Source organism: Sciurus vulgaris, assembly GCF_902686455.1.
Source record: "Sciurus vulgaris genome assembly, chromosome: 7".
NCBI lineage: Eukaryota > Metazoa > Chordata > Mammalia > Rodentia > Sciuridae > Sciurus > Sciurus vulgaris.
In genome coordinates this window covers 145,990,014-146,003,533 of record NC_136467.1, presented here as the reverse complement: position 1 = coordinate 146,003,533, position 13,520 = coordinate 145,990,014, and the positions used below count along the sequence as shown (strand labels likewise).

The window sequence follows — 13,520 nt, the reverse complement described above, 5'->3', positions numbered from 1 at the left end:
AGGAGCTGCTCCTGTGAGTAAAGGGAGGGACTCAGGGACCATCTCAGCAGCTGCTGAAGCTCTTTTTGCTTCAGGGAACTTCCACCTTCCCTCCCTGAACTGCGCAAGTTGCTACATCAGTTGCTATACTTCGAGAAAAAGGAAATTAAACTTAAGAACACGCTTGGCCATTTGGTAAGCCCCCCGGTGTGCACACCAAGTCCCTGATTCCATTTGCCTAGTTCCTCTTTGTGGGAACTTCTGGTCCCTCCTTCTGGAGACATCTGTGGCACCAGAGGTGTAGCAGTCATGGTAAGGTGACTGATCTGTTCTAAGTTCTCGTCTGTCTGTTGGCCTTGGGCTTGGGCATGCCCTCTGTTGTCTGTTTTGTTTGTAACTGCTACTGCCCCTTTTAAGACATTGATTGTATGGGTAGTCTCTCGGGAAAGATCTTGACAGGTCAATTTAAAGGTTCCCATATGTGGTCCATGGTTTGGGGTTCCTCTCTGGTTGTCTGTTTCTTTTTGGTACAATCTTGCTACTGGAGTTGGTCTGCCAAAGGTAAAGTAAGTGAAAATTTCTATGTGCAGGTCTGTCTGTTTTACAGGTTCCCATCTGTCAGCCCTGGTTTCCATGATCCTCTCTTGTCTTTTTTCTGTTACTGGTCCTTTAAGAAGCGGGCCATGCTGCCTTGATCTTAGTGTTAGTCTCCTGAGCAGAGGGATCTTGGCTGCATGGGCCACCCATAGGGATAAGCCTGTCTAAGAGAAAGAGGGTTTGCCGTAACACAGTCTGCCTTTTTCTGGAATATTATACAATCTTGACATTGAAATTGGTCTGTCAAAGAATATGAAAGAGATTCTGTGTGTACAGGCACGTGTGCAGTCGCACGTTAGGGTGTCTGAATCATCAGGAACTTAGTTGAAGGGGCCAGATGCACTGTCTCTGGTGTCCTAGGGTAGCAGGACACCCAAAGAAAGGGTTAAGAAGATTTGGATCTTTTAAACCCAGTGCTGGCACTATTTCTCAGCCTGTCCCAGAAAACCGCAGATCATCTCCCTGTGTTCAAGGACACCGCCCTAACCTGGAGGGGGAATACCTGAAAAGCTGCCTGGGCTGTAGAAAAATGGCCAGAGAAACTTGGCCTCTGCCCTGCCTTCCAGCCCCTTTTGCCCTTGGGGGGTGGAGGCTGTGGCCACAGAGGATGTGGCAGTAGGTTCCAGCACTGTCAGTTTATGACCTGTGGACAGGAATAGTCTCCTCTTTTAAGATCTGACAGGAAACCCCGTTTGGCCAGGGATATTCATCACTGGGGCAAAGCAATTCTTTCTGTAACAGTATCCCATCGGGTTAAATGCCTGGGGAGACTGGCAGAATAAAGATCTGCACCCAGAAAAGAAAGACAGAAACTGAGGCCAACCTGTGTTTTGTAGGCAGCCTCTGCAAAGGGATCTCAAAGAAACCTAAAGAAAAGGGTGGAAAGGGTCTTCTCCATTGCATAGCAATACTTGATATAAGAAAAAGGTCCAAGAGGAGCCTCTGGGTACAGTTAATAGTGGGGAACTCACTTAAAACTGATGGCATTGTGATAAGGATGAGGAGGACAGGTCAGGCTGAAAATATCCCATGCTCCAACCCCTTGAATGCAACCTGGGAGGAAAAGATTTAAGGCACAGTTTTTTGTTGTTGTTGTTGTTGTTTGTTTTTTGTACATGCTGGATTGTCCAACTCTCTCCTGGGATAAAATTTGTTGTGTAAATTAAATGTACAGATAACATTCATAAGAATTTCAGAATATGAATTTCAGAAATATGAATTTAAGAAAGGGTCCAAAACTAGAAAAGAAAAAGTAAGTTATAGGTGTGAAAATATATTTTAGTATGGAAGATTAAAAGGTTAAAGAAATGTTTCCGGATGAGAAAGTATTTTGTCTGGTAATGTAATATTCCTGGGTTAAAGTCCAAGATGAAAGAGGACAAAACTAAGGGTGTAAAGAAGTTGTGAATGTTTAAGCATGTCGCAGAAGGTTTGCAGAAGATACATCTCCAAAAGTGTGTTTGTGATTAAATTGGCTATAATCGCACAGTCAGTTAAAGTTATTTGAACTTTAATGTACTGATATGAACCAAAGTGTGAAACATTGATCGGCTCTTATCCGTTGAGATAATTTTCTTGTATTTGTTCAGTTTTATTACTTGGGGAAACTAAGTCTTAAAGAAATTAGGGTTGTACCTGTTTTAAAGTCATAAATGATTACTTTGTAACTGGTTAAACAAACAACTGTTACTTAGGTTATAACAATATAGTTGGCACTCTAAATATATGTGAGTAGGTATATGTATGCATCTGAGAACTCTCTCCAAGCCTTGTCTAAGTCTTCTCTAAAAGTTTATAAAACAAAAGTTTATGTAAGTTTATTGGCAAGATAACCAACAAGTGCTCTCTTTTATACATTGTATCTGACATAGAAGGGCCACACTGTCATTTGAAGACCTGTCTTTTATCTGTTTGCTTTGACTAAGTCAATTTCTGATGATTAACACTGTTTGCTAAATGCATAAGAGATTAAAGCTATCCTTTGATTTTGTTAACCCATGCAGGCCTGTGATTATTGTTACAGTACACTCTGGATTCTAAATTGTACTTTAAAAGTTAAACTTAATTACATGTAAAGCTTCAGAGAGCACATTGCCAAGTTGATGTTCTCCAAACTAAGGTATAGCAAAAGTCTCAGGTTTGTATGGAGATAACATATTTGGTTGGTATTTATTTGCGTATTTGATGTTTTATAGCTGGATAAAGTAATCTGTTGTCAATAAGTTATATATATACAATTTTGTGTTACTCTTCACACTGAAATTGGAATTTAAATGTATTTTTGGAAACTATTAAGCACAGCCTGATTTGTTTATAGGTGATATTGTAAAACATGGGAGCATTCTGCCACTTTTTCCAAAAAAAAAGTTAGAAGCTCTCATAGCCTGTCTTTGATTCATGTTTCAGGTGTAATGTTGTATTGTGCTAGTTGGGAAGAGCCCCCCCACCTTACTTGAGATAAGGCTCTTCTCCCACCTAACTCCATGTTAGAATGGCTTAAAAATAGGCTAGACTTCAGCTCATTTAAATTTCTGTTCAAAAGATTGATTTTGTTGTAAAGATTACTGTGATCTCAGACAGAGAATATAATATATAACTAAGTAAAAGTTCAAGTTTATAAAAGTCATTTTTCTTGGTTCATAGCTATTACACAACCTGAATATATTTTTTTTGCTTTGTTTAATTTCATTTTGTATTTTCCTTATAAACTTTAGAACTGTTTCCTATTAGTGTTTCACAGAGGTACTATTTCAAAAAAACAAAAAAAACTAATCTTGGTTAATTTGAGATAATAAGCCATGCCCTCCAGGACAGATAGCATATAATGCTGACTTCCAGTACTATAGTAACCCTGTTTTAATCAGCTTTTTTGCTGCTGTGACTAAATGATCTGACCAGCACCATTACAGAGAAGGAAGAGTTTATTTGAGGGCTCAAGATTCAGAGGTCTTAGACAATAGAAGGCCAGCTCCATTCCTCCAGGTTTGAGGTGAGACTGAACATCACAGTGGAAGAGTGTGGCAGAAAGAAGCTCACATGGTGATCAGAAGCAAAGAGAGAGAGTCTCCACTCTTGAGATGCAGTATATATATCCCAAAACCATGCCTCAATTCCCACCTACCACTTCAGTTACCACTCAGTTAATACCTATCAGGGGATTAAATCACTGATTGGGTTAAGACTTTTACAACCCAATCATTTCTCTTCTGAACCTTCTTGCATTGTCTCACATGTGAACTTTTTTGGGGGGACACTTCATATCCAAGTCATAACAAACCCCAATTAAATGAAAGGGGTGTCTGTAAAATTACAGCCATTGAAGTTTTAACCTGTTATTCCCTCTGTAAGACTGGCAAAACTGACTTGCTGGGTGTTTGAAACCAAAGTCAAGGAAGTAAAAGGGCCAAGGAAGAAGCAGCCAACATTTTTGCCCTTGCCCTCTAAGGTCAGCCAGGATGCAGAGAATGATGGGACCCTTCTCTGGGCCTTGCAGCTCTGGTGAGTCACCTGATTTGCTGATCAACAAGATGGAGAGGACCCGAGAGAACAGGAAGCCAGCCAGTGCACATTCTGCAAAGAGGAGAGTCATTGAGGATGGAAACATCCCTGATGCTTCCAAGAGAAGCCACATATGGTCAGCCAGACCCAAACCCATCCTGGTAAGTGGCACCACTGGTAAAAGAAAGCAAAGGAGCCAGGAGACTTCACACATGTCCCCAAGAGTGATCTCTGAGGAATCTCAGCTGACTCTTAAGAGTAAATAGGAACAAGGTCAGTTTTGACCAGCTTGGTCTTAAACACCTGGAAGGAGAGTACAGCCTGAGCATAATTCTACCTGGACATTTAAAAGGAAAAACAATGCTTTTTAATGTAACTTAAAAGGTACACTTGTGTCAGCCCTACCAAAAGTCAGTAAAGCTGGAGGCTATAATGAAAGAGTTCTTATGTGAGAGCAACTAATAATAATGACAGGAGCCACAAATTTGTCCTGAGTTAATTTGAGTTTGATTTCACAGACCTACAAATCTTCCTAACCTCCTACATTGATGAACTGGATCTATTTTTCACTGATAAGATTATGAATTACTGTCCTCATAGTTTTCAGAGACTGGCTGAAATACTAATTGTTTTGTGCTAATTATTTACAAAGAAGTATTGCTTTGGTGTCTTATTATTGTCTTAGCATGATCCCTGCCCTATGAATGCCTTGTCCAGTCACTGTCATCTGCCACTGCAGGCCTCTGGACTGCTCTGATGCTTAATGCCCTTAACTGTCCATGCCACACCTGAGAGAGAACAAGGACTTTGGGTTATTTCCCCCAACTTCACCCTGTTTCAGCAGGAAGTAGTTTGGAGATGTCATCACCCACTTTCTATAGAAATAGAAGCTAGAAATTGACAGTGGGAAAATGTAACAGGGGTTCATTTGATGCTTCAATTATATCCTTTGTCACTTTGAAACTTACATGTTTTTCTTTTTCCCAACCTTTTCCCAGAACTTCTCCCTAACCTTTCCCTAACCTTCTACTACTCCCTGATCTACTTTTCCCTGATAGTCTCCTTCCTGATCTCTCCTCTCTAATCTTTTTTTTTTTTTTTTTGGAATGAAAATGGTTCTTTATAGGTTTGTTTTTGTGTGTTTTGGTGAGAAAGGTAGCAATACACAAAAGGAAAAACATTTTTGCACAAGCCAGAGCATCAGATGAAAATTACAACTTTCTTTGAGATAGTATATAACAGGTGTTATAAGGCAATTTTTTTTATAGTTCAGAGACTAAGAAACTTTCTCTGTTCTGTTTAAATTTAAAGATATATCTCAGGAAGCAATCATGATTCTAAACTCGACCAATACCAAATAGACTGCATTGCAAAGAAGTTTGCATAGCTCATTTCTAACTGAATAACACATAAACTTTGGAAACTCTGTTAGCCTCATATTAATCAAGATCCACATTTGGATAAAGCACAGTATTGTATGTGCTCTGTCTCCAGGTCTCCCTAATTTAATTGAAAATCTTCTTTACTGATTCCAAACATTTTTCATCTTCTCAAGTCTTCCTTTGGCTGCCAGGCTGCAGAAGCTTCTTCACTGTGGGCAGGTTGCTGATTCTGGCTCTCAGGACCTTCAGTAGAGGGAAGTTGGCCAGAACGCTGGGGTCAAGCTCTTCTGTGAGGTAGAGAAGTTCCGTGAGGTTAATGTTGGCCTTGCTCACCTGTTGCCAACAAGGTAGGCTTGTCCGTGACTCTTTAACACCTTTTCAAAGGAAAATAACAGTGTCTCGATTTATCTTTGATCTAGGTAAAGCTTCCGTCTTTGTCCCCAGGTAGAAGGTATTTCATGCAAATCTCCACGCCTTCTGAATACATATCAGTTAGGGCTCTCTCTTCTACACCCTTCCCGTAAAGGTTGTGTTTGGTGGTGATGTAGTTGGAAATGGCTCTGGTCTGCACCAGCTTCATGCCATCAGTCTCCACCATGGGCACCTGCTGGAACATCAAACTCCCATCTTTTCTTAATTTTTCCAACTCTTCTTGCATTTTCAGAAATTTCTCTTCAAACTCTACTCCAACTGCAGCCAAGAGCCACCAGATGGACTCCATTCTGCCCCATCCATCCAAGTAGTGAAGAATGGGTTTCCCGGCCATGAGCACAGTGTCTGGGTTTTCCTTGTTAAAGGCTGCTCCCTCTTAGCTCCATGGCAGAATTCCTGATATCTCCTCTCTAATCTTATTCTCTCTGAATCACCTCCATAAAAGCCTGCTGATGGGTAGAATCACAGTCTTTGGGACAGGAGTCCCCTGTGTTTCTCCTCTATTAGTAAAGCAATAAACCTTTTTATCCTTTTTCTTAAAAAAAATAAAAATAAAAATAAAAAAAAGAATCCCCAGACCTAGGAAACCAATTTTACCTTTTTAAAATGTTCTCTTAGCTGTTCTATTGGTCAAGCAAGTTTGTCCCCTGCCTTGTTCCAGTCTACCCAGGGTTGGATGACTGGTCAGGGTGGGTTCGTAAGAATAGAAGTCTCTTGAACTAGAACTTGGAAACTGAAGAAGGACTTTCAGGTTATCAGGGAGGCCCTTAAAATGGCTTCTCCCTGGGTTCCTCAGCCAGTCAGCATCTCCACAGTCATCTCTGACAGTCTCAGGCGGGACAAAAGTTGAAGGTCACTATACCCAACCTCAAACTGCTGACTTCTCTCCATACAGGGTCCTGAGCCATCAGCCCTGGAGCAGAACTGACCGAGGTAGCCAAGGTGCAGAGGTGACGGTGTCTTCCTGACTGCATGTGTCACCAATATTAGAAACAGGTCTCCCTGGAACCCAGAGCCATTGCACAACAGCTGTCTGCATTCCAGTGGAAGATCAAGGTAAAACTGAAAGAGAGAGGACCAGGGAAGCTTTCCCTAAAGCCAAGCTTATTCAGTTTCTGGCATTCCGGGTAAAAGAATCTCTGCTGTTTGGAAATATGCAAAATCCTATGTAACAATAGTGGTGCACACCTGTAATCCCAGCGGCTCAGGAAGCTGAAGCAGAAAGATCGAAAGTTCAAAATCAGCCTCAGCAAAAGTGAGGCACTAAGCAACTCAGTGAGACCCTGTCTCTAAATAAAATGTAAAAACTAGGCCTGGGGATGTGGCTCAGTGGTTGAGCGATGCTGAGTTCAATCCCTGGTACCTACCCCCCCACCCCCAAAAAACAAAACAAAACAAAACCCAAAACAAATGTCCTCTTATTTGAGAAAAATAAAAAATTGACAACCATACGTCAGTCTCTGGATTATTAGTCTTTGATACCCTGGCATCTGGGAGCTGCCTGGGGTCCTCTGAACACGACACTTTTATCCCTCTACCCTTATCTCGCCATTCTTTGCCTGGTGTGCGCTAAAATCCCGCTGCTGAGAACCCCAGAACCTTCATGTTTAGCTTCTTTTTATCACACCGCTTAACGAACTTGCTTTGTCTTCTATCTACTTTCTCCCCCATGACTGTACTGCTGAAATCAATACGAATGCAGGTGTAGTTGAAAAGACTTATGTAAACTTTCATTAGGAACATGACCATTTATCTCAACCCCTAAAATCACTAAACAGAAATTCAAAGGTATTAAAAAAAAGCTCCCCCCTCCGACGGAGTAGAAAGGTGATTATTCCTTCTCCAGCGGTTTCCTCCGCAGAGCTTCTCTTCTTCGGTGGTGGCATTTGATGTCAGAACTTCAGATCAGCAAGTGTGAGCGCTTGCCTCCCTCGTGGGTAGGGGCTCAATTTATGTGGATATGAATAAGATTTATGGTGTGTAATAAACATTTCTAAAACGTGACAAAAGAGTGAAGATTTAAAGACACTTACTAATTTAAGATGACATTTTAAACATTCGCGGTCGTTGGAGCAATACATATTTCAGGTCTTCATACAGGTTTCCAGGCAGAATGCCTATTAGGGAATGAAAATCGAATGTGTGGGGGTTTTTTTCCCTCTTTTCACACCCCCGGCCCCATTTATACTACCCAGTAGCTACCCCATCCGTCAGTGTTTAGTGGTGCATTTCTGCTCAGCACCTAGATGTTAAACAAATTAGAATCTTAATATATGAGGTGTGACTATAAGGTCCAAAAGGAAATAGAGAAGGAAAATAAAACCTATGGAAAAAAGAGAGCGAGAGAGAGAGAGAGAGAGAGAGAAATTTTGGCCACGACTTTGTTATGGATGCCCTGTTAGAATTGTAAATTTTCAAGAACTGAATTTGACAGAGTGCCAATCTTTGGGAAAAATTGCTGCCTGTGCTGTTTTCTCTCTTACATGGGAAATTATACAAGTAAAGTCTACCAGGAAAGCATGCCTTGGATTGGAAAGTTGGTGCTTGGCCAGTTTCCACACATCTGGTTCACGGGCCGTCTTCGGTCTTCGGCTAATAGGGACTTAGGTGAAACCAGCTTAGTCCCAGGCCAGCCCCTGCAGCCACATTTGATCTCACCTGGATGCCGCCCTCAGCTCTGGCCTGGAGCTTTCCATTCAGGACCTCTTTTATTTCCAACACAAAATGGTCTCATGTTGTTAAATGGTCTCTAATTTCTCTAATAGCAGACAGTAGAGTTCTCGCTGTTTTTCAGTAAGCGCGCTTTATTTTGTCTCCCTAATTTGCTCCCAGTTGACTCTGATTGCATTTACTTGGGCAAAAGGGAGGGGCCGTGGCTACCCTGAAAGCCCTGTGCCTGAAGTAGTCCTAATGATCTCGTGGGGTGTTGTGTGTAATGCAAACCCCAGGTCCCCTCCGCCCTGTGTGGATGCCAGTCTCGGTGACTGACATGTACTTAAGCACTCAGGGCTGGTTTTCAATATGTGATTTACTCTCTCCCTTTAATTATCCTGGAGATGGCAAGCCACAAATACTTGAGGCTTGGCTTTCAGGGTAAAGAGCATTTCCCTGGAACAGGTCACAAACAGCACCTTGTCCCTTTGGGACCTGAGCTAATTCAGAGAACAACTCCATGACAGGTTCCGGGGTGGGCCCATCTCTGCATTTCTAATAATTTCGAAAATATATGTTTAGAAAAGGAGTCATGGTGGTGAATTATGGTCAGCCGCAGAAGAGAACTTAACTCATTTCGAGGAAGCCCGTAATGTTCAACAGCCCATTTTACAGGGAGGTATTTTTCTCTTTTCTCACACACTGGCACTTCCTGCCTCACGCACGGAGGGCTTACTAAGGGTGGCTCACTTTCCTCCATGGGACCCCTTGCCGTGGGGCCACCCAGGTCCCACCACACCTTGGTGAATAAATGGAAGCCTTGTCCGACGTTGCCTCTGTTTCCATGATCAATACGAATCCTGTTCAAGCTTTGGAGCACAGAAAATGAGTCAGGGCCACAAAGCCTGTAAAGGTGGTGTATTCAGGTTCTCCAGAGGAACGGAACAGATAGAAAATATGCTTAGTAGAGGCGGGAAAAGAAGAAATGAAAAATCATAACAAGCGGGCATTTATGAGATCTGCTCACACAATCAGAGGCCAGTGGTCCCACAATGGCCATCTGCAGGCTGGAGACCAGGGAAACCAGCAGCTACTCAGTCCAAGAAGCTGGAGCCTCAGAAGGAGCACCCAGGGCACAGTCCGAGTTCAAGGCCGAAGTCCTGGAAGGCCCCTGGAGAGTCGCTGGCACAAGTCTGTTCAAAGGCTGAGGAATCTGGAGTCTGACGTCCGTCGGGGATGGCAGCAGCAAATAGTGCTCCAGCCAAGAGGAGTCAGGTTCACACATGCACAAGGAAACCTCCCCTTCTCTGCCCCAGCCTGTTGGACGGCACTGCCCACCTTCAGGCAGATCCTCTTCCATCTGTTCGCTGACCTGCACTCCTGTTGTCTCCAGAAATGCTCTCACAGGCACACCCAGAGTATGCGTGACCAGTCTTGTAGGTATCCCTCAATCCAGCCATCACAGACACCTTCCAAGAGCTGGGAGCTGAGCATTTTATGGTGAGAAAGCTTATTTCTCCCACTTTTATAGATTCTGTCCCTTATGGTGTTGGCCAGTTTTTCATGACTGCGACCAAAATACTATAAGAACTTAAAGTAGGAAAGATTTCTCTTGGCTCACCGTTTCAGAGCTTTCGGGCCACAGTCGGCCAGCTCCATTGCTCTGGGCCTGACGTGAGGCAGAACATCATGGCAGAAGGGTACTGCAGAGGAAAATTGCCAGATTATGGCAGCTGGGAATCAGGGCTGGGGGCGAAGGGGACAGGGATAAGATATAGTCCCCAGGGGCATGCCCCAGTGACCTCCTTGCTCCAACCATGCCCCACCTGCCTGCAGTTTCCACCAACACCCGTTGTCCATTCAGCTGTCAATGGATGAATCCATCGACAAGGTGAGAATCCTCAGGATCCAAGGCCCACTTCTGGACATTGCTATGTTGGGGACCAAGCCTTCAATGCATGAGTGATTGTGGGGCATTGCACTTACCTACCTCCACATCACTATGTGCCTTGAATGACTTTTCAACCAGTGGAGGCTGGTCAGGCCTGCCTCCTTCCCAGGCAGAGAGAGCCTCAGCCTTTCCAAGCCCATTATGAACTCGTCTTCCCATCCATCTTAGCCATGCCACCGGGAGGGCCTTTCCTTAAAAAAAAAAAAAAAAAAAAAAAATGATAATTTTCTTGTATCACAGACCATTCTGTGCTATCATCTGGAATGTATTTAGTGCTGGTCTAGCATGTGTTGGCTACAAATAAAGCAAATGTCTTCCTTGAAAAGGATTTCAGCAGTTAAAGGTGCTCAGGTCTGGGTTCCCCTCTGGCTGAGGTATCAAGTGGTCGCTCTTTCATCCCTGGATGGCTATGTGTGCAGGTTTTAGCATCAGATCACAAATTGCATGATCTCAAGTAAATCACTTAATATTTCTAGAACCTTAAAATGAGAGTTAAGGTCAAATAGTCTCTAAAGTACTTTGGGTTCTAAAAAAAAAAAAAAATCTGTGATTTAGTACTAACAGTGGTTTGTGGGCAACTCCAGCAAACAGTTAGCAAAACCTACTTATCTGATTGTTGGGGAAATTTGACTCAGTTTCCAAACTGTGCTCATCTGAGTCAGAGAATTTTAGTTAGGCCTGCCTAACTGTTTTTGGCTTCCATTCTCATGATGCTGACTGATTCCTGCTTTTCTTCTGAGGCAGTGAAACTAACTGGGCTTATCCTTAAACAGGGGTACAAGAACTAGAGCTTAAAGCAAACATCATCAGAACTTCCAAGGAGGAATTAGGAGCTTCAAACCAGACTAAGAGATGGAATTTAAGTAAACAAGCTGGGCCATTGTGAAAACTGTCTAGAAAGCAGGCCCCAAAGTTGTAGGCAGAACTGAACTAAGGGCCCAGTGAACCTAGTACCTGCAGGGTCAGGTCCCTGTGTCTAACTGCAGCCTGAAAAGTTAACCTCCCCTAGGGAATTAGGAGAGAAACAAGTCATATTTAACAAAAACACCAAAGTGGACTGGGAAGGTAAATGCAATAGGTCAGGTGCAATATTAATTAACCATTGACACTGGATAAGATGACACGTAATTAATGGACACATGAAGTCATCATTCTCTTCTCTTGATTTATGTGCATGCATATATAAAAATTTTTTCCAATATAAAATGTTAAAAATGGATCACAAACCTAAATATAAAATATAACACTATAAAACTCCTGAAAGATAACAGGAAAAAATTCACATGACCATGGACTCAAGAATGAGTTTATAGATAATCACCCCAAGACACAAGCACAACCAAAGAAATGCTTGATAAGCTGGGTATCATGAAAATGAAGTTTCTGCTCTGCAGAAGATGCCGTCTAGGGAATGGGAAGCCAATCCACTCGCTGGGAGAAACTATTTGCAAGTGGCATGCCTGATAGAGGCTGCTATGCAAAACTTACAAAGAACTCTTAAAACACAACGAGCAGAACACAAACGATCCAGTTTTGAAATGGGTCAAAGACCTATTCAAAGAAGATATTCAGATGCCAAAAATAAAAAACATGTGAATAGATGTCCCCCATCATAAGTCATCAGGGAAATGTAAACTAAAACAATGAGATACCACTACACACCTGTTAGAATGCTAAAGAAAAACCCACTGATGGCACCAAATGCTGGGGAGGATGAAGAGCAACAGGAACTCCAACTCACTGCTGGTGGGAATGCAAAATGGTGCAGCTACTTTAGGAGGTAATTTGGCAGTTTCTTGCAAAACTAGAAATACCATTTCTCAATGATCTAGCAACTAAATACCTTGGTATTTTCCCCAAAAGAGTTGAAAACTTAGGCCTACCCAAACACCTATACAGAGGTTTACAGTAGCTTTATCCATAATTGCCCAAACTTGGAAGCAACCAAGTTGGCTTTCACTAAGGGTCTCAGTCTGTTTTATGGGGCTGTAGCAGACTGCCACAGACTGGGGAAATTATAAGTAATAGAAGTTTATTCAACTCACAGTTCTAGAGGCAGAGACCCTGAGCATGGTTCCGGCATCTGGTGAGGGGCTTCTGGCTGCATCATAACATGGCGGACAGCCCATGGAGAGGTGTGTGTGCCAGCCCAGGCCTTGTTTCCTCTTCCTACAAAATCATTCATCTCATCACGGAGGTCCTACCTTTATGACCACATCTAACTCTAATGCCCTCCTAAAGGTCCCACCTCCAAATACCATTATCATATGAATTTGGGGATTTAGTTTTTATTTATTTATTTATTTATTTATTTTGGATTTAGTTTTTAATACATGAACTTTGGGAGACATATTGAAGCCTAGCAATAGATGGATGGAAAAAATAAACTGTGGTATACCCAGACAATCGAATGTTATTCCACATTCAAAAAAAAAAAAAAAAAGTGCTATCATGAAGAGACCTGGAGGAGATTTAAGTATGTATTACTAACGGAAGGAAGCCAATCTGAAAAGAGTAAAAACTATGATTTCAACTTTATGACATCCTAGAAAAGACAAAACTACAGAGAGTAAAACATCTGCAGTTGCCACGGGTTAGTAGGGAGAGAAGGAAGAAGAGGCCACGCACAGATTTTTAGGGCATGATACTATAATGGTGGAAGCATATTGTCATACTGTTGTCCAAACCTGTTGAAGATATCACCAAGAGGGAGCCCTGATGTCAGCTGGGACCAGGGATGACAATGAAGTCTTTGTAGGTTCGCAGTGGGTTGGTGGCTACGCACGTGTAGGTACACAGAAACTCTCTGTACCTTCCTCTCAATTTTGCTGTGAACCTCAAACTTCTCTGAAGAAAAATAAGTCTTTTAAAATGTTCGGCCCTAGAGCAGATCCCATCCAAGGAGTCAGTAATAGGCTGCAGAAGGAAGGGCGGAAGGCCATGGAACGGATCTGACTGAAGGTCGTGCAGGCCCTGATGAGTGAGGATTCGGGCGTCTAGCCTTCCTTTGGGAACACCATCAGATGCTG

General features: G+C 42.6%; 1 pseudogene across 1 annotated transcript; it reads right to left on the bottom strand.

The window, feature by feature from the left end:
* Positions 1-5,185: 5,185 nt before the first annotated feature.
* LOC306665340 (glutathione S-transferase alpha-3-like) lies at positions 5,186-6,283 on the bottom strand (annotated as a pseudogene). Its single transcript has one exon. The product of its transcript is annotated as a glutathione S-transferase alpha-3-like (transcript).
* Between the last annotated feature and the right edge of the window lie 7,237 nt (positions 6,284-13,520).